Source organism: Lactuca serriola, chromosome 4, assembly GCF_051521515.1.
Source record: "Lactuca serriola cultivar US96UC23 chromosome 4, Lser_US96UC23_V15, whole genome shotgun sequence".
Lineage (NCBI taxonomy): Eukaryota > Viridiplantae > Streptophyta > Magnoliopsida > Asterales > Asteraceae > Lactuca > Lactuca serriola.
The window spans coordinates 206,320,916-206,348,452 of NC_136411.1; positions in this window are offsets into that span (position 1 = coordinate 206,320,916).

The window sequence follows — 27,537 nt, forward strand, 5'->3', positions numbered from 1 at the left end:
CCACCTCCATTGCTGAGATTGAAGACATTCTCCCAGAATCGGCTTGCGATTGGATAATAGCCTTCAATTTTTGATTCAGTATTTTGAACTGCTTTCCTGTCATCAGCATATGATCAGGAATGTCTTCTTCATCGGAATCAAACGAAATGTCATCGAGAACACCTCCAAAAGCAGCTCCTTCGATTTTTGGATCCGACATTTGTTGTGAAGGTGGAGGATTCTCAGGTGATTGGGATGGAAAAAGGGTGGTGAATGGGTTCTGAAGGGCATGATCGAATATAGATGAAGTGGTGATAGGTAAGGAAATTGGTAGTGTGGATGCGACACTCGGGATAGGTGCCCCCGTATCAGATACGTTGACAACCATATCCGAAATAGGTACCTCCTCAGTAACTGACTTGGTAAGAACTATTTCGAGTGGTTGGGTTTGAGAAATAGTGGTGGAAATATGCGAAGGTTGAGAGATAGGTAAAGAAACTGTTACCATGGTTGTGACTGGTGGTGTTTCTGGCACAATTTCTTCGTCGGATGATTCATTGCGAATCACCATCTTCCTTTTCTTGCCCAGTGTTCGTTGCATGTTTTTCGCAACGTCTTCTGCCCTTTGTCGTTTCTTTCCAGGAGATATTGGTGTAGGAATGCTGCGAATAGTAACTCCCTTACTACTCACCTCTGCCTTGCGAATCTGTTTTAACACTCCAGACTTGGAAGGTAAAACATCTTTCTTCACTACTTCATCTTGCACGGTTGGTGAAGATGAACCCTTCGCAGGTTTCTTGCTCCCCTTCTTCTTCTTCGACGGAGTAGCAACTTCAGGTAATACACCTGACTGATCAGTTGTATCAATGTTTCGCAAATATCTCACCAACACTTTGTGAGTGGGAGATACTTTGCGAAGCATCGCATCCGGAATGCGAGCTACCCGGGTAAATATGGCTTCGTCATCTTCTACCACTTTGGGAAATTGGTAAAGCGAAAACTTAGCAACTTCGACATCTGATACGATCGGAATTGCTTTTTTCTCGTATACTTTCTCCAGGATCAGACTCCAGTACCTGGCACAAGATATCCCCTTCTCCGAATTCGTGTTTTCCAGAATTTTAACGAATTCCTTCCACAGCTGAGTCGCGTAGACGACATTGATGTCATAGTATATACCCATTACCATGGCATACACTTCGACTCTTCCTCTGTTTAAGCCGACTGATCTTCCTGTAAGACACCTTAGGAAAATTCCAAATAGAAAATTCCAGATACATGGTAATCCTGACTTCCGGAAATCACTAATCTTCTCCAACTCCGGTTGATGTCCCATCTCATTGAACATGTGGATGATATGGGAGTTTATAGGTTTAACAAAGGGTGGGTTGATGGGAATCTGCAAGAACTCCACGAACAAGTTCTTGGACAGTTTGACCCTCTTGTTGTTGACGAGGTTGACGGTAATCACATCCGCCGTGTGATTGTAGGAAGCCGTGGATGCAGCACGTGATAACCATATCATCGGAACTGGGAATGATCGGAACATGGCTGTTGATAACGGTGATCGTTTCAAAGCCACGATGAGCATCTTCAAATCTTCTGGATAGGCGGAAACATTGGGATCAACTTGATAGTTTGTGCTTTGAATCTTCATAAGGGATTGAGAAAGGACCTCATCAGTGTTTGAGTTTGTGGCTGCCATTGTTAGGGTTTGAAAGAAATTGGAACTTTTGATCAAGATGAAAGCTTTGAAGGTTGTGAGAATTCTTGTTTGCGTAACCGTTCACAGTGTACTTCATCCCCCTTTTATAGGTTACTCAAAATTTGATTTGAAAATAAAGCGGGATGCATTTAATGTTATCCGATGTGGCACCTTGAATCTCGGATCATTGTTGTAAAAGAGTATTATGCAGCAAAAAGTAACTGTCACATCTCCTCGAAAACCAGATAGAATACCAACCATTTTTAGTATACAACCTGTCAAGTATCTGTTATAGAATCTGAACCGGTAAAACCCTTCGCATGGAAGCAAGGCTCTTTCACTTTTGGGATTTAAAGCGAAGTCATATGCCAGACTTGTGAAATCATTAGTCTGAGTTGGTTTTACTCAGTACCTCAAGGATTTCGTTTGTGCATTGTGCCAACGAAATAAGATAAGAATCAATAAATTTTGGAACGTGGTGATGTCAAAAAGTTAATTTTGACATGAAGGCAGTAAAACCCCAAGCAAAGGTTGCTTCGTTAATTATCAAGAGAGATAATCAACAGCTTGTGTGGTTTCCCGTGAATTACAATCGAATACTTGTAAATAAGATTCGAAGGGCTTCTTTTAAAAGTCATTTTGAGTTCTTTTGAAATTTCATTACATATCAGCCTTAACATAAGGTGAGAAACTGTAAATGAAATTAGTTGTTTGACCAGTGTAGTCAGTGACAAGTTGGCTTGTGAAATTTTTTATCATGACAAGAAGTTGCGAATCAAACTTACACTGAAATCATATTCAAGAGAAAATTTGTTTTGGATCTTGTTGGGTCACAAATATTCTTGGTTGTAAATATTTGATCAAGACCACGCATGCGAATTGAATATGATTTGAAGTTTCGAAATTTTTGATACTGAAACAAAGGTTTCGTAAAAATTTGGAACAAAGTTCCCCGTCAATTCCTTAAAGGTATATGATTTTTGGGTTTCACTTTCATCACGGACTCATGATGTTAGATCTTTAACTCAGAGTTGTGATTTGTCTAGGTTTTGATTGGTTTGATCAAAAAACCTCCAGGACAAATCTTTTTCAAATTTTTTTTTTTGGAATTTTAGAACAGTTTGGTTTAAAAAGATTGTTTAAGAATCGAATTGTACCTCTGTTATGATGTGGACAAAACAGAAAACTCTTAACTCATTTGAGAAGAGTAAGGTAGCTCTTGATGATTTATGCGAATACAAGCCTTGCTGGGTAGAAATGTTCATGAGATAATTTCATCAAGGCTTTCATTTTTCACACATAGAATCATTCGAGGCTTGAGGTCTACATACAGCAGCATGCTTCTAGGGACATCCTAACTAGTTAAAAAAAAATTTAATATCTTCCCATAGAAACATAAATGTATGACCTCTTCGCATTGTAGCCCTGTATTAAATGCTCAACACACAGTTTAAAAATCAAGAAAAATAAAAATAGTTTTGTGATTTTGGAATTTTTCAAAAACGAAAGATCAAAACAAATAAAATCTTTTTGTATTTTTGATTTTTCAAATATAAAGAACAAAATAAATAAAATCTTTTTGGATTTTTATTTTTATTTTTATTTTTAAAAAAAAAAAATCTTTTTGTATTTTCGATTTTTCATAACTAAAACAGTATGCGTAAACCTTACCATAGTGAATATGAGCCAGATGCGAAAAACTGTGGTTGCGAAGCCATGCGGAGCCTTCTGAATGAACAGTAACCTCTGAATGATTTCGACTCTTAGCTTCTGAACAAAGCTTTTACTCTTGTGATGACAGAATTGAATTCGCATTAATCATCCCCAAACCTGCTAAAATTCGAACAAATGATTTTTCATCAAGAGGTTTTGTAAAAATATCAGCAAGTTGTTCAGTTGTTTTGACAAAATGAATTTCAATATTCCCATCTTCCACATGATCTTTAATAAAATGATATCGAAGAGCAATGTGTTTTGTCTTTGAATGTTGTACTGGATTGTGACAAATGCGAATTGTACTTTGCGAATCACAATACAAGGGAATCTTTTTCATGTTTATTGCATAATCATGAAGTTGACTCTGAATCCAGATAATTTGCGAAGTACAAGCAGCCGCAGATATGTATTCTGCCTCAGCGGTTGATATAGCGACACAAGTCTGTTTCTTTGATTGCCAGCTCACTAACTTTCCATCCAAAAGTTGACATCCACCAGTCGTACTTTTTATGTCCAAAGTACATCCTCCTAGATCTGAGTCTGAAAAAGCTTGAATAAAGAATCCTGTTTTCGCAGGATACCATAGTCCTAAAGAAACAGTTCCCTTGAGATAGCGAAAAATATTTTTCACTGCAGTCAAATGAGGCTCTCTTGGATTAGCTTGAAATCTAGCACAACAACAAACCGAAAACATAATATCAGGTCGACTTGCAGTTAAATACAATAAAGACCCTATCATGCTACGATACAGTGTTAGATCAACAGCAGGAGCATCTAACGAAGGAGTTAGTCTTGTTCCTACTGCCATAGGTACTCCGAGCTTTGTGCTATTTAACATTCCAAACTTTTCAAGTAAGTTCTTCGTATATTTTTCTTGATTGATTAAGATTCCTTCTCTGTTCTGCCTTATATTTAAACCAAGAAAATTATTAATTTTTCCCATCATGCTCATTTCAAACTGACTTTTCATTAAATTTTCAAATTCAATTGACAATGCTGGATCAGTTGAACCAAAGATAATATCATCAACATAAATTTGAACAAGCATTAGATGACACCCAACTTTCTTGCGAAATAATGTGGGGTCAACTGTTCATTGTTTAAATTTAGATTGTTTCAAGAAATTTGTAAGTGTTGCGTACCAGGCCCTTGGTGCTTGTTTTAACCCATATACAGCTTTGTCAAGGACATACACATGATCAGGATACTCATTGTTTACAAACCCTGGTGGTTGTTTAACATTCACTGTTTCTTCGAGTTTTCCATTTACAAATGCACATTTAACATCCATTTGATAAACATCAAAGTCTTTGTGAGCTGCATAGGCTAAAAATATGCGAACTGCTTCAAGTCTTGCAACAGGTGCAAATGTTTCTTCATAATCAATGCATTCTTGTTGCGAATAACCTTTTACTACTAGTCTTGCTTTATTTCGAATAATATTGCCATCTTTGTCAGTTTTGTTTTTAAAAATCCATTTTAATCCAACAATTGAAACATCAGAGGGTTTAGAAACTAATCTCCAAACCTTGTTTCGTTCAAATTCTGCCAATTCAGATTGCATAGCAACAACCCAATCTGAGTGTTCCATAGCATTCTTGACAGTTTTTGGCTCTATTTTCGAAATAAAAACATTAAACATACAAAGTTCTTGATTTGCATTTAGTACCTCATTTTTCGCACGAATTTGAGCTCTAGTCAACACACCTTCTTGTAGATTTCCAATTACCTGTTCTTTTGGATGATTTCTTGTCTATTTTTCGAGTGGTGGAAAATTTGGATCAAATTCTAATGGTGCATCTTCAAACATTTCTTCATTTTTAGATCCTGCAACAGAAAAATTATCATTAATTTCATGAAATTCTTCATTATTATCAAGATTAATTGTGTCTGTTTCATCATGCTCCCCCTCAACATGATCTGTATCTTGATATTCTTGTCGATTTTGCGAAGGCTCCCCTTCAACTTGATATTCTTGTAGATTTTGCTAAGGCTCCCCCTCAACTTGATGTTCTTGTTGATTTTGAACATCTGATGTGCTTTCACAGGTTATTGTTGATTCATCAGTATGTTTTGAGGATTCTAATGTTTGGTTATCAGGAGCATTATTTTCTGTATCAATGGCCCTGTCAGGAATTCCAAAAATTAAGTCATAATCAAAATCATTGATTTCAGAATTATCAATTTGAGTATTTGAATCCACAAGTATTGATTTATTGTCAAATTTACTATCAATTTGTTTAAGATAGTAATCATCAAATGTTAAATTGAAAGTTTCTTCAATTTTTCTTGTTCGTTTGTTGAGTACTCTGTATGCCACTGAATTCTGCGAGTATCCTAAGAAGATGCCTTCAGCAGCTTTAGCTTGAAACTTGGACAAATTATCTTTTAGATTCATGATAAAGCACCTGCAAGCAAAAAAATGAAAGAATTTTACATTAGGTTTTCGATTATTGATTATTTCATATGGAGTAACATTAAATCTTCGATGAATAAATGATCGATTCTGAGTAAAACATGTTGTGGACACAGCTTCTGCCCAAGATATTGAGGTAGATTCGCATATGTTAACATGGTTCTGGCGGCTATGCATAGAGATCGATTTCTTCTTTCAACTACACCATTTTGTTGTGGTGTATATGGGGATGAGAAATTATGCGAAATGTCTTTGCTTATGAGAAAACTATCAAGAGTTTGATTTTTAAACTCAGAACCATTATCACTTTTAATTTTTCGCACATTCTTCTTCAGACTAACTTCAATCTTTTTGATAAAATCAATCATCGTCTGAGCAACTTCAGATTTCAACCTGAGAAAAAACACCCACGTAAATCTAGAGAAATCATCTACAACAACTAAAATATACCGCTTTTTGTTTATTGTTGCAACAGTTGATGGTCCACATAAATCAATGTGAAGAAGTTCCAATGGATCTACTATTTTTGAATCTATCACAATCGGATGACCCTTTCGATGTTGTTTTCCTTGTTCGCAAGCTGCACACAAAGAGTCATTGTCAAATTTCAGTATTGGTAATCCTCGAACTAAATCTTCAGTTACTAGTTTATTTATATTTCGAAAGTTCAAGTGTGACAATCTTCTATGCTATATCCAACTAAGATCATTTGATGCTTTTGATAGTAAACACACAACTGGTTTTCCCACAATCGGTTTGATGTCCAGTGTAAACATATCACCATATCTTTTGGATTTGAGGAGTATTTCATTCGTCTTGACATTTGAAATGATACTACCTTCTTCATTGAATACAACTTGATTTCCAGTACCCACAACAAGTTGTGATACACTTATCAAATTATGTTGAAGTCCTTCAACATATGCCACTCTGTTTACTGTGAAGTTTCCATTTGTGATTTTCCCATATCCTTTCACTTGACACTTGTGATTATTTCCAAATTTGACAACTCCAGCATTTTCCAAGCTTCTGTAATCTCGCAAATTTTCTTTCCTTCCAGTCATGTGACGAGAGCAACCACTATCAATGTACCATTTCATGTCATATTGCTCGTCACATATCACCTGCATTTATTGAAAAAATTTAGGAACCCAAGACTTTTTGGGTCCTTCATTAGTAGAATGAAACAAATTTTTGGAATTTAAGAACCATGTTTTCACTTTGTTTGTAACTGAATCAATTATATCAACATCATCAGTTCTAGATTTTGAAATATAATCATTCAATAATTTTGGATTTCCATTAATTGTAATCTTATCCTTCACAACATTCGCATTTTTGATAACTGGTTTCCATTTTTGAACTGGAACTTGCGAATTATTTGATGATGTACTCTTAATTGAAGAATTATTTGTGTATTTATCAAATGCACTTTTGATTTGTTCTTCTGAAAATTTTCCATTTTGATATTTCTTTCCTTTCACTTCAAACCAATGATTGAACGTTCTAACATCAGATTTTCCTTTTGTATATGAAACTTTGGTTGTTTTCGATGCTGAAGGATTTGGAAAATTTGGTTGTTTTGGTGAAAATTTCATTTTGACTTGAGTTGAGTTCTTCAAAGTTGATGAAGTATTCGTGAATTTGCCAACATTTTGAAACTTTTGATTATTTGCAAATTTTTGCGAATTCTCAAATTTTCGATTGTTGTCATATTTGCGAACATATGGAACCTTGTCAACAGAGTTTAGTTGTCTATGAAAACTTGATGATGTTTTTGAAATTTGTTCTTTTTCATTTCTTGATTTTTCCTTAGACACTACTTGCCAGAATATTGCTTTTCTTGCTTTTCTTTTTGAAACATTATTTTCTGTTGAAAAATTTCCAACCATCAATTTGAATTCATGAGAGTTTAGTTTCACTTCAACCTTTGATTTTTCATCTTTTTCAAAAACTTTGTTTGATTTTTCACCTTTAACCACCCATTTTTGTGTTGATTTTTGTTTTTGAAACACATAAGGATTTTTAGTTAAATTGTTTTGTTCTGTGTTTTGATTTGCGAAAAAACCTTCAGTTGTGGACTTTTGATTATCTTTTTCAATCATTTTATTAAAATCAGGATGAACTTTCTCAGCATTTCCAGTAGTGACAAAAACTTGATTTGGAAAAATAGTTTTATCAGTACATACAAAATTTGGATATACCACAGTGTTGGTTTCCAAATAATGTGCGCCTTTATCATTTAAAATTTTATCAAATTCTTTTGTATTTTCAAACACTTGATCAACTACAACCCTTTGAGGTGTTTCAGTTGAAACTTTCTTTTCTTCTTGTTTTATATCTGTGTCATCAGATTTCCAGCTTTCAACTTCCACATTATTAAACATACAATGTTGCGAAGTTGAAGGTTTATCAATTTCATCCTCTACTATTGAATCAACTATTATTTCTTTTCCTTTGATCTTAGATGTGATATTAATGATTGACGATTGAGAACAATCAACCTCTTCTTCCTCTTCTATCTCACTCATTTCACTCACATTATCAAAATTTTCATCAATATCAGCATAATTCAATTGTGAGGCAAGCGTTGAATTTTTAGTTTTCTTTATGATTTTCACTTGTTCATTCTTTGTCAAACTTTCATTGACAATTTTAACTAACTCATCAGCATTCAGAAATTCATCAATTTTGACAATACCATATGCATATCTATCATCAGGTATTTTGTCAAATTGAGCAATTGTGTTTTCGCAATCATAAGAAACAACATCAACTTTTTCACATTTATACTCAAGAAAAGGTAAAAGTTTTCTATGTTGTTCTTTGCTAATCTCAGAAGAGTGATGTAAATCTGTTAATTTTGCATACAGACGTTTTGCAAAATTACAATATATGTTTCTCTGTGCTAGTAATAACCTAACATCGTTAGTAAGATTATTCCTATCATAGTCTATATTTTTGACTTATAATTCCAATTTTTCAACTCTGCTCTTCTTTATTTCTAAATCTCTTCGTGTCTCACTAAGTTGCACATTTAATTTCTTAGCTTCATTACTAGCAGACACAATAACAGAATCAAAATAAGCCACAGTATCATCAAATGAAACAATTTCAGCATCATAAGCAGATAAAGGAATATTAAAAGATTCAAGAATTGTACGTACCTTGGTTGTCATGGGTGATTTGTCAGTGGATTTGGACACAAAACATCTCCCTGAAATGTTCTCTTCGCAATCCTCAAAACTTGCGAACATTGCTCCATGTGTGGGATGCCTCATTTCTTCATCATCAGATCCTAAAGACCAAATCTGATAAGTTCCACTTTCTTCTTCAGCAGTTTCTCCCTTCGCAACCAATGACACTCCTTTGGTCTTAGCACGTAACTCTTCAATCTTCTCTGAGTAGTATGCTTCATCTTTGACTTTTTCTTTCTTCTCTTCTCTCTTTCGCAACATGCAGTCAGCTGCGAAATGATTCACACCATTGCAATAATGACAATAGATTCCTGAATCACCTTTCAACTTTTTCTCTTCATTCGCATTTTTCGGTTTTTCCTCAATTTTCTCCATCTTCTTTCTCTCATCCCCTCCAGTCCTTATGGTAACATTCTTCGCATCATTCATCTTTCCTTTTGGATTAAAAGGCTTTTTGAAAAACTTTTTAACTGTGTTGTTTGAATAGAATGCTACAGCTTCATCGTCGGAATTCATCAAAAATCCTTCATCATCTGATCCATCTTTTTCATCATTTTCTGATACCTTTGAAACTAGAGCCAAAGGACCACCAATAACTAGTTTTGATTCTTCATACATTTCTGAGACCTCAGATTCATGTGTTTTCAGTTGATTATAGAGATCATTCAATTTGGTTGTATTAAAACTTTGTTGATTCTTAATCATCGTGCTCACACTTCGCCACTCCTTGCGAAGTCCCATAATGAAAGTTAAATTGAATTCCATGATAGATCTAGAGATACCATACCTATTGCAGCGAAACATAAGCTCATTCAGACGATCATAGTAACTTTCAAGAGTCTCTGCATCCTTTTGTCTGAATTCCTTCAGTTCAATCAGACATTGCTTCACAGAATTGATCTTCGTCTTTTCGCTACCTTGATACTTCTCTTTTAGAGTATTCCAGATGTCTTTTGCTGTTTTACAACTACGAATGTAATTGTAAACCACAGGAGGTAGAGCACCTCTTAGTTCCCTCATGCACCTCTTTTCAATATCCTTCAGTCGTTTTCGTTGATCTTTAACATCAGGAGATCCAGTGGATGAACCAATTTGTTGAACATTTGCAGGAGCTTGAACTGTTCCATCGATACAATTCCAAAGTTCTTCATCAATTCCATTTAAGTAATCTTCCAGTCTATCAGCCCACTGATCATAGTATTCTGGAATTAACATCGGAATTTTGGTTGAAGAACCAAGCAAATGAGAGAATGAAGTCATTGTGTTCATGTTGAAGTTCGCCATTGATGAACAACTAAAAAAAAATCTCTGAAAACTTGAGAACTTGACGAATTTCAAAATTCGATCAAACGAATTTATCTAAAATCACTAATCGATTACTCGACTTAACAATTCAAATGCAGAATCAATTCAAATCTGAAGATCAAAAGTGATTTTCAAAACCAAAATTGCGCGGAAAATTCTGAGTAAATTTTGTAACTCAAAAAGCAAATGATTCTTATACGAAAATCAGATCTAAGCAGTTTGAATCCTGCTCTGATACCAATTAATGAGAATTGTTATCGAGAATTAAGATGTGAAACAATAGATTTGAATGATGAATGATAAAGAACACACGAAGTAAATATTAATCAGATCTCGTTTTATTAAGACTGATTACAGAGTAAGCTGAAGAGAGTTTTTGTGTTTCGATATCTATTTTTTCTACTTCAAGCCTAAGTCCCTATTTATAGGAAACTTACAAAAAGTATACTAAGTCTATACAATGAAACTTCGCATGCTACACTTCGCATATAATATTGACTTAGTAAAATAACATACAAAATGCGAATCATTACAAGACACACTATTCGACTTTTACAACTAACATCTACAACATTACGGGGGTAGTTCTGGAGTAGAGTTGTCGCAGGCTTCGAGGGCGAAGCCTAATTTAAGTGGGGGAGAATTGTAACACCCTGTTCTTAAAGTATTTAATTATGAGTCCCTGAGATTTAAGAGGAAGGGTAATTCTGGTTCTTTTTCGGGAAATTGGTTTTATCCAAGAAGGTTTCGGATTGGTGTATGTTGCTAGAAGCATAGGGCTTCTCGTCACCCTCGTGTGAATGTAAAGTCTATTGGGAGCGGGTTTAGAGTAGAGGATTTGCGGCGTCTTGGAAATGATATTGTTTATAGCTCTTTATGGAAAAAGTGGAAAAGGTCCCATGCATGCTTGAAGTTGGCCGGGTATGCCCAGCGTAATGGAGGAAAGAAATGCGGGGTGGCAAGGTGAGTACGCCCAGCATACTAGAGGTACGCCCAGCATACTCTCAGAAACCCCAAACCCTAAAATTAGGGTCAGCCACTATATAAGGAACATGTTGGTTCATACCCTAGCCTCCTTAAGCTCACCCTTAACCTCAGAAACCCTAGAAACCCGTATTCCGTCCATTTTTTGGTGTATTTGGCCTTGGAAAGCTCATTTTGGCAAAAGAAAAGCTAGAAGAAGAAAGGAGAAGTTGTTAAAGAAGGAAAGGAACGATTGGAGCTTGTAGATCTGAAGAGATGTCATCCTTTGGAGCTTATTTGAGGTATAAAGCTTCTTGCTTGCCATTTATTTTGTATAGATCTAAGTGTTGTGAAGTTTTAGCATCTTTCTTGTCCCAAAGTTCTCATCTTGATTCATGCTTTGTGTTGGCCGAGATTATCTGTCCTTTTAGACCTTTGGAGAGGTCTTGAGTGAGAAAAATGAGGTCCCAAGGGTTGTAGTTGTTCCATGTGTGAGATATATAGGTCTTAATGGATTAAGACCTTAGATTAAGAGCTTTTGGATGTCCCAAGTGATAAAGTTTGAGACTTTATGAATCTTAGGCATATTTAGCCTAGGGATCTGAAGTTTGGGCTTAAGAGCTTAAGCCATTAAGAGGTTATAAGGACTTTATGAGTAGCTAAGTTACACCCCGCGTAACATGGTTGTACGCCCCGCGTAGCGGGTCAGGGCCCTGATCCTCAGCTGCGTTTCAGTGTGTACGCCCCGCGTACCAAGTAGGGTACACCCAGCGTACTCCCCTGATTGGACCTTAATATTGGGCCTTAGAGTTTGGGCCGTTTGTGGGTTGTTGGTTTATGGGCCAAGTCTAGAAATTATGGATAGAGTTTTTTGGGCCCAATTATTGTTATGGACCTTGGATCTAGGCCCATTTGTTAAGGTGGGCCCAATTTGGTAAATTAGGCCAATATTGGACTTTGTATAAGATTTGGACTTTGGCCTTGGCCCGATAAGTGGATGCATGCTTGGCCTAATGTTTATTTTGTTATGATGGCTAGTTCGGGATTTGCGGTGAGTTGGTGATTCGAGAATCTGCTTCTTCAGTTCAGAGTATCGAAAATCGCGAAGTGAGTTATCCTCACTATATCGGCAGGGGCTAAGGCACCAAGGCCGGCCCTTTATCGGATTGAGATCCGGGTATTTGTTGTTATGTTATTGCCTTGATATGTTTGCATCCTGGTAGCTAGGATGGTATATGTTAGATACCTGGTTAAGGTCGGTTTCCTGATATGTAGGGTTATGCTATGTTAGTGACCGGTTAGGTTGGTATCCTGGTTAGGATGATGATATGTTATGTGATCTGTCTGATCGGCTTGTTGACTGTGAATTCTTATATGATTGTATGTTTATGTGCACATGGTTGTTTGGACTGGAGTTGGGTTGAGGCGGGTCCTTCTTTGTGCTGTAGGCCAAGATACCCAGGGCGGACCGGTTGTCCCGAAGGCCCAGTGAGCGGTTCGGATAGGCTGTAGGCCCTAAGAGGGCGGACCAGACGTGCCGAGGCTCGGAGAGTGGACTAGGCCGACTGAAGGCCCGGTGCGGGCGGACCAGTCATACTGTAGACTCAGAGAGTGGACCAGGTGGGTTGTAGGCCTGATGCGGGCGGACCAATCACACTGTAGACTCGATGTATATGGCTAGACTCGGAGGGTGGACCAGGTGGACTGTTGGCCGGTGCGGCAGACCAGTCTCACAGTAGACCCGATGTGCATGGCTGTTCTGTGTTCTGTTATGTTATGTATGCTATGTATGATATGGGCCGGAAGGCACTATGTTATGGGCCGGAAGGCATTATGATTTGGACCGGAAGGTCGTAGCCTGGAAGGGCGTATGCGTGGTTGGTATTTTGGGGATATCTCACTAAGCTTTCGGGCTTACAGTTGTGGTTTAATGTTTTTTCAGGTTCTTCAGGAGACCGTGACAAGGCGAAGGCGTGATCGTACCGCTCCTCATGTTTATGTTTTGATGTGATTCTGGAAATACTCTAAATGATTTGTATTGAAAACCTTTTTGTAATAATTTAATGAAATCGGGTTGCTTTTGAAAAGTTTAAATTGGTTGAAATTTTCGGTCGATACAATATCGAGGTGGTACTTAAGACAATGAAATTGATTCAGCAGGTCCTGGACAAACTTCAGACGACACAGAGTCGACAAAAGAGTTATGCGGACAGACGCCAATCTGACTTGGAGTTTCAATTTGGAGACATGGTACACTTGAAGGTGTCATCTTGAAAAGGTGTCATTGACCTCAAGGTCTTAGCCCGTGTGGGCAGGGTGGTGTATCGTTTGGATCTATCGGAGGAGCTTGTTCAGATTCATAGCACTTTTCATGTCTCTCAGCTGCAGAAGTGTTTGGTCGATGATTCCGCAGTGGTTCTATTGGAGGACATTCAGGTGGATGATCGCCTGAATTATATAGAGAGACCAGTTGCGATGCTCGATAGAGGACGAAGACCTTGCAGAACAAGGAGGTGGATCTCGTTAAGGTGTAGTGGCAGAACCAAAAGGGTTTAGAATAGACGTGGGAACTGGAGGAGGAGATGACAGCGCATTACCCCGAGTTGTTTGAGGTGGCAGACTTCGAGGACGAAGTCTAATTCAAGTGGGGGAGAGTTGTAACATCCGGTTTCTCTAAAATAAAATCTTTATTTATAATTTTTGAGTTTTTGCTGACCACGGCTTGGTAAAGGCTCACCACGACGTGGCCATGATAGAATATTCGTGGGACTTTAATGAGTCCCCATAATGTGGCATTGTTGGCAACAACGTGGCGAGAGGTTGTACGTTTAACCCTAATTTCTTGGGTATTTGAAGGAAAGAGGGAGGCTAGGGTCGCCCACCCTCAACCTCCATCACTCTTAAACCTTTGAGTTCTAACCCTAATCTTGTTTGACGATTAAGAGCTCATTTGGGCCTTCGTGGGTGTTTTTTTAGCTCATTCTTGAAGAAGAATACTCCGTTGGTGTCTTATTTGGAGCAAACAAGCTTCCTTCCATCATCTTATGTTGTTGTTGGACCATTGTAAGTTGTCAAGCTTCTACCTTTCTTTTTCAAGCATGTTAAATCTAGGATTTTTCTCTTATTTTTTCATGTTGGGTTGAGTCGAATGCATGGAGTCCATACAACTGGCAACTTTATGGATTATTATGGTCCTGTTGCTATCATATGATTCAGATTTGGAGTTCAATGCCATTTTGAGTTCCATGCTTGAGAATTTTAGTAATATTGCTTCATTTTGACCTAATTTGGGATCTAGACTTATTTTAGGCATGTATGTTTGAAAAAGCAATGATCTTTTGAATATTTTAGACCTTAGTAAGGATTTTGGAAGGTTAGAAGGAAAGGGCTTAATAGACTAAGGGCTAGATCTGTTATGTTGCAAGAACCTGGTTACCGCAACGTGGCATTTGGATGCTACAACGTGGCGACTGGGGAAAACCTGACTATTTTGTCATGAAGCGCCCACGATGTGGCAATGTGAGGCCATGACATGGTGACCTGTCCAGCTGACATGGACCGTTGACTTTGACCATGATTTTGACCAAGTGTGACCTAGGGTTATTTTAGGTATTTTGATTAGTAGTTAAGACTAGGTCCTTGGTTAATGTATAGGTGACTTGTAGATTTAGCAATCGGATCGGTGATCTGCTAAGCTATCTTTTCACCAGATTAAAGTGAGTCTCCTCATAGTACTTGCTGGTCGAAGACACTAATCACAACCCATTGGATTATGTTATAGTATGCTAGTTGTCTTTGTAACTATTTCATGTGTTGTGTGTGTGTGTGTGTGTATATATATATATATATATATATATATATATATATATATATATATATATATATATATATATATATATATAAGTCGGGTGGGGCCCGATGTCGGGCAGAGCCTGATGAATGTACCGGGCGGGGCCTAATATATGTATGTATGCATGATATGTATGATATGAGGTATTTTGGGGAACTTACTAAAATTTGTGCTTATGGTTTTTGTTTAACATGTTTCAAGTACTTCCGGTTGTAAGGGGAAGGGCTCATGTTGATCACATCACATGCACCTATGATTTCTGCATGTTGACTCTGATGTATTTATGGATGATTGTCATTATACTTTGATTTTCACATTATGGTTTTCTGTAAACAATGAACAGTTGATGGTTTTTATCTAATCTAAAAGAATGAATGGTTGCTGGTTTTTATCTAATCTAAAAATGAAATATTCGGTTATGACTTTTTGAGACGTTAAGGAAGTTTTTCTACAAATGACTCTACCCCTATTTATAGGATTCTTACACCTCCTCAAATGAAAATGTCTAGATCCGGATCTTTCTTGTTTATTGTAGTTCGTTCTATTATATTCTTTATATTTAGAAGGTTCTAAAATATTTCAATCTATGCTATGATTTCCTCGAGAACTCTAGGACGCTCCAACGTCTTCCATGTTGCTCTTGCTTGATATAATGTCTTCTCGAGTACTCCGGAGAATTCTAGATCTCGACCGTGACACTATGTCGACAACATGTCATCGGGATAAACTATACCGACGACATATCGTCGTTATTGCTTTGTCGTTATAACTAAAAAAGTCTTCGGGATAGATGCCACTTACACCGATGACATGTCGTATCCAAAGGATCCGTTGGGACAAATTTTCAAATAAAAAGAAAAAAGATTTATTAAATACCTATACATGTTGACTTGTCGTCGCTAAGTGACACTGACATGTCGTCTAGATAGGTGTCACTTGTAACGACGACATTTCTTCGGGATAGGTAAATCTGTTAACACATAAGTTGGTTATATTTGGGATGATGACTCGTAAAGCAACCAATTTTAATTTTTTTTACATATTTAGTCATGTGTTCGATTATCTTTTGACTTATGTATTATGTTGCCTCATTATGTTATGTTATATTAAACATTTCTTATATATTTGCTATTGACCATATAGAAACTACCCATTTAATGTTTTAATATACGACTTCTGATTATATTCATTCAATGTGATCAATAAACTATATGTATGTAATTTACGATACCTGATTACATCAATAATTATTTCACCCTTGCAATCGTTTTGTATTAAGATGTACTACGTGGATCACCTTAATATGATAAACTAACTAATGTGGATAATTATTTTAATAGACTTGACTAAGTCTGAGACGGTTGAATTTTTTCAGAATCTTTATACATAAAGTATTAAAGTTGTTATAGCACGACAATAACGGAATCTAAATGGAATGGAGAGACAAACATATGAGCCAGGTTTTTCCGCAACAACAAAAGAGATGTAAATTACGTTCACATATAACTCCACCTAGAGGTGACCAAAAACACCAGTTCACAAACCGAACTGGTCAGTGAACCGGAAATCGGTTTACCTCCGAACCGGTTCATCCTTGAACCGAACCCCCGATGAACCGAACCTCCGGACCGAACCAATTCGCTATTTTGACCGTTTGATCCGGTTTCGAACCGGTTTAATAAGAACCGGTTTTTTGATCCGGTTTTGAACCGGTTTTTTTATTCAATTTTGAACCGGTTTTGCATATTACCGTTTTTTTGAACCGGTTTTGCATATTACGGTTTTTAAGACAATTTAGTGCTTTATACTCTAAACAAAAAAAAACCCATTCCTATTTTACACTTATTAGCCCAAAAACAAAAAAAAAAATTAGAAAAGCTTATTTGCGTCGAACCGGTTTTGAACCGTTTTTGGACCGGTTTTTGCTGAACCGGTTTCTATTAAACTGAACCGGTTTACATATGTTCGGATATTTTTGGAGCTGAACTGGTTTGGAACCGAACCGGTTTGAAGGTGAACCGGTTTTGATTACTTTGACCGGAACCGAACCGGTTTTCTGAACCGGTCCGGTTCAGAAAAAAAAACCGGTTTTTGCATGCCTAACTCCACCTAGAAACATCATTTATTTCCACCCTCTAAGATGTACTACTCCATTATTTACTTGAACTTAAAAGACTTATTTGATGATGAATCTTATGTTATATGTGAATCACCTTAGGGCATCTTCGGTACGGAACGTTTGAGAGTATTTGAGAGCTTCTAGCTTCTAGCGTTTGACAAAACGCTCCGTCTTAACAGAAAACCTTGTTTGACACTACAAGTTTCTAGCGTTTAATTTTAACAAAACGTTCTAAATTTAAATGCTACTTCAAGTAGCGTTTAATAAAACACTACAAACTACAAGTTACTCGTTACTGGCTACTAGCAAATTTTGACGAACACGCCATTAATCTAATGGACTAATTAACAACACAACCCTTTACCAACAAGCGGAGGATGTGAGTAATTTGTTGGATTACCAATTATTTTAGTAGACTTGACTAAATTTCGAACATGTGAAATTGCTCAAAACTTTAAGCATAAAGTATTAAACCTGTTATGGCACGACAATGGAAATAAGGAATTTGAATGGAATGGAGAGACAAGCTTATTAGCCTGGATTTTCCGCAAGCAACAAAAGAGATGTGAAATACGTTCACATATAAGTACACTTAGCAACATCATTTTTGAATTGTATATCTAATTTGAGGAAACCAACACTATAGTAGTAACATTTAATAATGTGCCAAAATAAATATTACAAAATTATGGGTAGTTCCTCTGGAACAATAGTACATAACTTAATGTTGGTAGGTACCAAGATGAACCACCAAACTATAATGAGACCAATTGAGGTGTTATTGCAATAAATATTTGGATGTGATGGAAGGCAAGTTCAAATCCATGTAGAAAAAAATAAGTATGAAATTTAGTTGATGTGTCACCTGCAAGACTATTACGTGTAAATTGTTGGTAGATTATTTCTAATCCATTTGTATTTTTTTTTTTTAAAAATGAGATAAATAGTGTTTTATGTTTAATCCTACTCATTTTTTACCTCAAAAATATATTCCTAGTATATATTTCATTCTTCCAATTTAAATAGAATGTCAAGCACACCCGCTCAACTAATTTGTTTTTAACAAATATATAATATATATTTTTTTTTCATTACAATGATATTAAATAAATAAGATTATATATAACACACTTATATATTTTTGTAAAATGCGTTATCGTTTTCTAAAATTTCAATATGTATTTATTTTTGTATGTGAATTTGATGAACAAAAAACAAACTTTATATTTATAATTAATTAATATAATTTTAAGTATAACAAAATATTGTTTGTATTAAATATTTCATTTAAATTATAATTAATAGGTAAAAATAAACTAAAAATCAATAAATATATAAATAGAGGTACTAAAACCGACAACAAAAAGTTGATTCCCATTTTGGAAGAAATAAATAATATAACACCATATTTGGTGTAATACTATTCATATCCTCAAAAATAGGGAAATAAATGGGAAAGAATTGGAAAAAAAATGACGGCAAAATGGAAAAAAAACCAAAAATGAAAAAGGGTTAGAGATGCTCTTAAAGAGAAAGATTAAACAGGTCAATCATGAAAAACCAAAAATGAAAAAGCTCCTAGTATCGACATTGATGAAATATTTTCTCTTATAGTTATTGATTAAATCTAGAGGAATTGAATATTTAACAATATTTTAGTTTATAGTAAACAAAAATAACCATTTTTTTAAAGTAACAATTTTGTCCGGAATGGTCATTCTAGACCAGACCAAACGGGTCAATCATGCTACTATAGCCAAATGTTATATATATGGGTCCTACATCCAAAAATCCAAAATAAGCATTCCGGATTTTGAAATTCTTAAGCTCGTGCTACCTGCATTTCGGATAGACAAAGCTTTTACCACAAATTCATCAAACCATGTGAGTTCTACTCTTTAATTTACTTGCATTTAAGTTTACAAACAATTATATGTATTTCAAAATGTGTAAATCATGTCTGGAACACTAAGAACAAGTTCGGAATATCTATTTTTTTGTATTTTTTAAACATAAAAGACTCATATAAATGGATCAAAGAATTCTAATTATGAGGAGCACTAGCATCTAACAGTCAACAATATGATCAGGTGGAATCATAATGCTAATGTGACAATGATTAATTGTAATAAAAAAAATCTAACATAACTTAATAATAATGATAAATATTTTACAATTGTTGAAGACAATTTTCATATTTTGAAAACAGTCTATAAATACATGTTTGGTAATGTTAACACGTTTTTTTTCGGTGTACACCACAATTGTTCATAATTGACCGGTCCTTGTAATACGGTAAAAAACTTATTTCACACTATATATATATATATATATATATATATATATATATATATATATATATATATATATATATATATATATATATATATATATATATATATATATATAAGGAAAAGTGAATATGTGGTTGTCATGTATGTAACGTTAGGTATAGAACCATCAAAATTGTCTTCATTTAGATTAAAAAACACATTTTTCTTTCATTGTTATCTTATTCCTATTGCCTTTAAACTCATATTATATTTGATTTTGTACTTCACCCTCAATATCTATCTATTTTGAATGTGTTTTTTTATTAGACCTTTAGTAGGTTTCTTAACTTCCTTCAATATCTATCTTATGTATACTTGTATGGTTTTTATTTATGGAAAGAGGTTTAGTAAGATTTTTAATGAACAATTTCAATCTTTCAATGTAGTTTTTTGTGTTAAATTTCAATTTGGAAACCTAGTAAAGTATTCTTATACATGGTTTGTGGTGAAAAATTAAACCTATAAAATTCCATAAAAGTATATACAAAGCTTAGCATAAGCTCTAATAGAGGATGCAAGAACTCTGGTAGAGAGATTTGATTGCATTTTGTTAAAATGTGTAGTCTTTTTATGGTTCTATATCTAACATTAGGTACATGACAACCACATATTTCCTAAGCCCATATATATATATATATATATATATATATATATATATATATATATATGTATATGCCCCTGTATATAATTATCTTAAAATGTGTTTATATCATTTTTAGTCAGGAAATAAGTTTATATTAGACATTACAAGGATTAGGGATGTCAACGGGGGCAAACGGGACGGGGATTGCATCCCCCGACCCCGCCCTCAAATTTTTCCCATTCCCTCGCCCTCGTTCCCCCGCCCCGATTGATTTTGGGCTACCTTATTTGGGATAAAAGAAGTTATTGTTTGGGCTAAAAGAAATTGTTTTTTGGATAAGAAATAGATATTTATAACATAATTTTACATGTTACAAACAACTTAAAAACATGTTTTTTGTTGAATTTTTGTAGGTAAAAATCATTTTATTGTTTATTATATTTATATAATTAATATATGTCAATTTATATAATTTATTAACGGGCCCCCATGGGGGTTTCAGGATGGGAATACCAACCCCCGCCCCCGTCCCCGAAATTAAAACGAGGGTTAACCTTGCCCCCGCCCCGCCCCCGCACCCGTCCCCGTCCCCATTTTTTTTTCAATAAATGCCCCCATACAGGACAGTGTCCCCACGGGATCGGGGTCCCATGAAACTTTTTGACATTCCTAGGATTCTAGAAAGGTACTATCACTCCTGAATACCAAGAACGTAGTACAGAATATGAAGATAAATTTCAAAATGATGTTCCAGATGACAATTCACAATAAAAATTCAACATCTTTTTTTTTTTTTTTTTGTGTATTGTTAAGTACATCGTATTAGTCCGAAGACCAATTTGTGTGGATGTTATTAAAAAATGGGTTTTACGGATGAAGAAATTGTATTCCTTTTACAAAAGCTTTCATAATTGCGCTTGCTAAAGGTAAAACCGAATTAAAAAATTTTGTAATAAATATTTTATTTTATTTTTATGGTAATATTAAAATGTTGTTTAAATTTTATTTTGCAACTAAAAAAACAAGATATTGCATTAGAAAAATATATATATACAATAAACCACCAAAGTCATTATTAAAATTAAAAAAAAAATCAGAAATGATGTTAAAGCTTTAAAGTATAAAACTCTGAAAAATATGACCGAAGCAAGTTTAGACAAACCTTTTATTATAGACTAGTTGTGAATTAATAAATTTTGTAAAGGATCTGCAAGTTGCTTTTGAATATCTGTTTTAATATGTTATTAATTTCAGTCTTCAACATCAAGTGACTCGATTTATGAGGATGTGTTGCCAATAGAATATGACATATTATGCCTTGAAGACGAGCAACAATATCTTGTTGATATGACAGCGTTAGAAATGATTTGTTATTATCAACATTAGAAACAACGAATGATAATATTGGAAAATCTTGTTAACGCCTTTTGCTCTCAAGGAGCATAGAAAACTAGCAATGTATAATATCCATAATCTCCTTATTCTGATGTGTAAAGATATACGACAGTTTTGTGAACACAATGTACATCATTGAAGAAGTGCATATGACAAGTGCAACAATGGAAGAACAAGTGCCAATGACTAATAATAGGTAAACACCTACATGGAATTTTTTGAAAATCATGTAGACACAACTAGTTGGCATTGAATGCAAGTTCAGGGTTATCCTGGAAATATACTCTAATTTTAAATATTGTAATGTCATTTCAAACTTAATTATGTAAAAGAAATGGTAGGGTTATCTAAAATGGCAATGCTTTTCATTAACATTAGTTAAACAAGCGTTAAAAAACTATTAAATACTTGTACCGTTTTCCACAAATTAGGAAATTGTAAGGGATATATATTTTGTTCGCGATAGATAAAATCTCATTTAATTCTAACAACATATGTTAGATGGTCCCGTTCTTCCTGAAGCTTATCAAATTCTTCATTTGCATCTTGAATTCACTATTCAGCTTCTTTGATTTATTTCATAGTGTCAGCAACCCATTTTTCTTTTTCATTTACTTGTTCTGCTAGATAGTTTGCACGTTGATTGAGTGTACGACTTATTTCAGAGTTCTTTTCAGTGGCTTCTTTGGCGGCCGTCATAGCTTCAAAAATTTCATCAGACATATTATTTAGCAATAGGAAATCTAGGCATTTCGGAAACGGGTTAATATTGCAACATCCCAAAAAGTCAGAGAATAATTTTCATTTATAAAGTCATTCCAATCATACGATAATCATGTCAAAACAGTCGAGAGTATATCATAGTAAAATGTCATTAGAGTAACAAATCCCAAAATCATGTGATGCGGAAAAACATAGGTGGATGCAGTGCGATCAGGTTGGACATTTCCCTTTCGAGTTGGAAGTACCTGAAACATAAAATGAAAACCGTAAGCACGAAGCTTAGTGAGTTCCCCCAAAATATTCCGTACCATACATATATAACAATCAAGAAGATATTGGGTCTATTTCACCCCTTCCGTTTCTTTCAACCGATACTGGGTCTATTTCACCCATTTCGGTATCTTTCAATCGATACCCCCTTAGGTATCTTTCAACTGGTATTGGGTCTATTTAACCCCTACCACTAACATATACAATCATAACAATCAAATTCATAGAGACATCAAGCAGATACATGCATAATAGGTAATTTTCATGAAGACAGTCATCATACTACAAACATAATCTAGTGGGCCAACATCGATGCCTTTGAACCACATATACAGTGAAGGAAACTCACCTCAGACAGATGATATCAAATCACACTCGAGCTATTGACTCGCAAAATCCTCTCACTCTAAATCAAAAGTAATAAAACCTAATTAGAAATTAGGTCAACAATCCAACCTGAGAGTCCAAAACCTAAAAGGGCTACTAAACCCTTACGTTTTTGGGCCAAACGAGGTCCAAATACCATTTTCCCCAAGACCAAAAAGATAGTTTATATCTATAATGGACCCAAGAGCTCCTTGATGGCCTAAAGCCTACTAATGACCTGATACCACAATTAAACCTAAGGCCCAAACTCAAACAAGGAAAAAGCCCATCTAATTCCGAGCCCAAAACTTCGAAGGCTCACAGACAGACGTACCAGCGACATAAATGACTTGTACGCTCGGCGTACGTTGCTATCGTTGATCTGAAATTGGGGCACTGGCGTACTAGTCAGACAACCAACCTTACCGATTTGTCTTAACCCATTAAGTTTTTGACGTCGAAATTTAGATCCAAGCTCATTAATATGTATTATGCCATAAAGTTGAAACCTTTATGTTTTTGCATGACTCAATGGGACTCAAACCATGAATTAAGCCTCCAATCCCCCTTAAGTGGTCACCAAATCATGCGTGGTTGAGTTCTAACCTCCAAATTTCTATTTTTATGACATCATGCACCCTTAAGAGCCGAAAAGGATAACTAAAATGGTATGGAGTAGTCCATAGTCCATGGTACCATGTTATGGGACCAAAAGATGCTAAGTTCTTCCCTAAACCTAGATCTAAACTTAGAATGAAAAAGTTTCAAACTTTATACCTCCAATAAGCTAGAAATAATGAACAACCTCTGGATCTATAAGCTCCTTTCTTGTCCAATGCTTCTCCTCAAGCCTCCTTCTTCTTCAAGATCACAAAAGAACACCCAAAAACTCTTTGTAAGCTCAAGAATGCTCTCAGGACGCCTTAGGTTTCGAGATTAGCTCAAAAAGGAAATGTGGCAGATAAGGTGAAGGGCTTGAGGGACTTAATGAGCTTAAATATGGTGCAAAACCTAAAAATTAGGGTTTCCCCTGGCTTGCGTACACTACGTGTACACCGGGGACACCCCCACTCCGCGGATGCATGGGAGTATGATGTGCATACCTTGTGTATGCCTTATATACTTCGGGCTAGTACTTAAATAATAAAAATAATTGCAAAAGTTTTTACCTGGCAATTTGGACGTTACAATTCTCCCCCACTTGAATTAGACTTCGTCTTCAAAGTCCGTTGTCACAAATAACCCTGGGTAATGCTCCCTCATCTTTTCTTCAGGCTCCCATGTCCACTCAGAACCCTTTTGGTGTTGCCATTGCACCTTCACCAATGTATTTCAGGCGGTCATCCACCTGAACATCCTCCAATGGAACCACAACAGAGATATCAACCAAAAACTGCCACATCTGAGACACGTGGAAAGTACTGGAATCTAACTGAGTTCCCCCGAGAGATCCAAATAATATGCCACCCTACCCACCTGGACTTTAACCCTGAAAGGACCAATATACATGGGGCCTAGCTTACCCCGCTTCCCGAACCGGATAAGACTATTCAAAGGTGGAACCTTCAGGAGTACCATATCTTTGACTTGGAACTCCAACTTTGACCGGTGTCTGTGTGTGTAGCTTTTCTTCCGAATCTGCGTTGTTTGAAGTCTACCATGAACTTGTTGAATCATCTTGGTCGTCTTGAGTACCACATTTGTTCTCCCCATGACTCGTTGACCGACCTCAGCCCAACATATCGGGGTCTACACTTACTACCGTAGAGCATCTCATTAGGAGGCCGATCAATGCTGGCGTGATAACTATTGTTATGTGAAAACTCTGCCAAAGGGAGGTACGTATCCCAATTCCCACCAAAATCCAATACACAAGCATAAAGCATGTCCTTGAAGGTCTGGATAGTCCGCTCACTCTGACCATCAGACTGTAAGTGAAAATAGATGCTGAAGTGCAAACAAGTGCCCAACTCCTCGTGAAATCTCTTCTAGAACCTGGAAGTGAACCGAACATCCTTATCAGAGACCGTAGAAACCGACAGCCCATGACGTGCCACAACCTACCGAATGTAGATGTGTGCTAACTTCTTCGCATAGATACTCTCCTGGATCGGGATAAAATACACGCTTTTGGTCAATCGGTCGATGATGACCCATATCGAACCCACTCCGCTCGTCGTCCAAGGTAATTTAGTTATAAAATCCATCGAAATCTCTTCCTATTTTTGTCTAAGGCAATTTAGTGATAAAATCCATCGCAATCTCTTCCCATTTCCACACAAGAATATCCAACGACTCCATCTTTGGGGTTTGAGCATTCTAACACTCCTATGGTGTACATGCAACCCTATAAACCTTGGATCTATGTTTTCTCTATTATACATGCAAATAAGAACTTTCCAAGGCTTTAATCCTAACTAGCATACTATGAGGTAACTATACTACAAAGACTAGTTAGATGACATACCTTTTGGTGTAGCTTGATGTCTTCAAGCTTTAAGAGCTTAGCCTCAATAGCGTGGAAGCCTCAAATGGAATCACAAATCACCAAAACACCTTGGAAGACTTTAGAGAATATGGATACTTGGTTCTCTCTAGTGAAATTGGCTAGCCCTCTTAGTGTACCCACACTAGTGCCAATTTCACCAACCAAGGACATCTTTATATAGTATGGAGACTAGGGTTAAACCCATGACCTTTCATTTCATATGATCCATGGGTTAAACACTCCACAGACTATCCATGAAAGCTTAGCCCAACCTAAATGAACTTGGCCCATTCCATATATATAAGAGTCCATATTTAATTAGTTCATTTTGATCACTTAATTAATTCTAAATTAAGTCTTGATCAATACTAATTAAATAATATGATTCCATATTAATATAATAGAACTTATAATATATTAATATAAATCATAAATATACTATTCTCAAAAGACTATCCATATAAATTGTGTCGGTGAAGTGCAACCCAAATGGACCATGCCGGGTCGGGTCAAGTACATACCAAATATAGTTATGGACTTAGACATTAATCCAACAGTCTCCCACTTGGATAAGTCTAAAACTATTATTGAGTATGACTTCAAAACCTAACTAGCAATCGTAGCTCTTAAAGCCGCAGTCGAACTTTGATCTTGTCAACGAACTTGTCCATTAGATAAGGGATCATATATTCCTCCATTCTAGATATCATATGGACTGAGACATGGATTATAATCATTCTCTCTGTCCATTTGTTGTTTCCCGATTTCCGATTCATGATGACTGACTGATTGAACAAATCAAATCAGTCCTGGCTTGGCCAAGCACTCACATGTGTCATCATTAAATCATCGAGGGGCCCACAAATATCGCTTTTATCCCGAAGGTAAAAGGAATGGATAAACTTCGACTCATATGGCTTGTTCTACTACTTGTTGAATCATACACAAAGGCACGTTTTATAACACCGAGTTACCGAATGCGTTTTCGTGCAATCAATGTACAACCAACTCATAGTAACAACTCATATCTCTAGGTTTGAAGAATATAAGATATTATCGTCTCATGATCACTCGTGATAAAATCCATGAAGTGATTCCAATGAGCGCGGCTTTAATCCAATACTCAGAACTTATGAGCACTCATGAGTGTTGTAGCCCTTTGTCCAACATCTTAGACCTCTACAAGCCAATCCATGACAGTCTTGATTCATATCTACTTCCAACATATGACCGACTGTGGATGGTTTGAATAACTTAGTCATTCTGGAAGAATAACCTAGTTTATTCTGGATGTCAAAACATGCAAAATGAAACACAAGAATAGATGAATCAAATATGGTATCAAACCCTATGAATATAAATAAACACTTTTATTTATCACCATACTGATTACTCATTATTCATTGTTTCGGTTTTATCAACTTTATACTTGAATTTAAAACAATAGTTGTCCCATGCTCCAAGCATGTACATTATGTTTTCTAAACACTAGTCATGTCATACACAAAGTATGCATACTATGTTTGTCTATGATCTTTACTTTGTGAAATAGATCAATTGAGCATAACTCCAATGATCATCTTTTCATAGTCCCAAACCCTTACTGCAAATGAAAGAATTCCAAATTCATGTCATTTACTGAAATCTATTAGATTTTAAACGTATATGCATTGATCCTCTTGTAATGATTATGCACAAATTCAACCAGACTTGGCAACAATCATCACAGAGTATTCCAACGGAGATCAACTCCTTGGAAACATCCTTCTTGCATTAAGTTTCCTAATCTTACAAATTGAATACTTTCTAACTTTGAACCATTTCCATATTCCATTTTGACTATCACTTCCGAACAAGAGTTGCCTCTTTTCAGACTATGTCAATATGGTCCTTCCAAAGTCAACTCTATACTTCCAACTGTCCTTGAGAAACCAATCCTTGGTAAACCTTAGATTGTCCTCAACAATTGCTTAATCATTTTAGTCATATCCAATTCTAGACCTTTTCCCTTCTTAATGCCCCAGACATTTGGAAAATTTTAGAAAGGATGAATATAGCACATGTAATCGATCCTATATCCGAAGCATATGGGACATGATTCATGATATCTCACATAAAGACTAAACCAG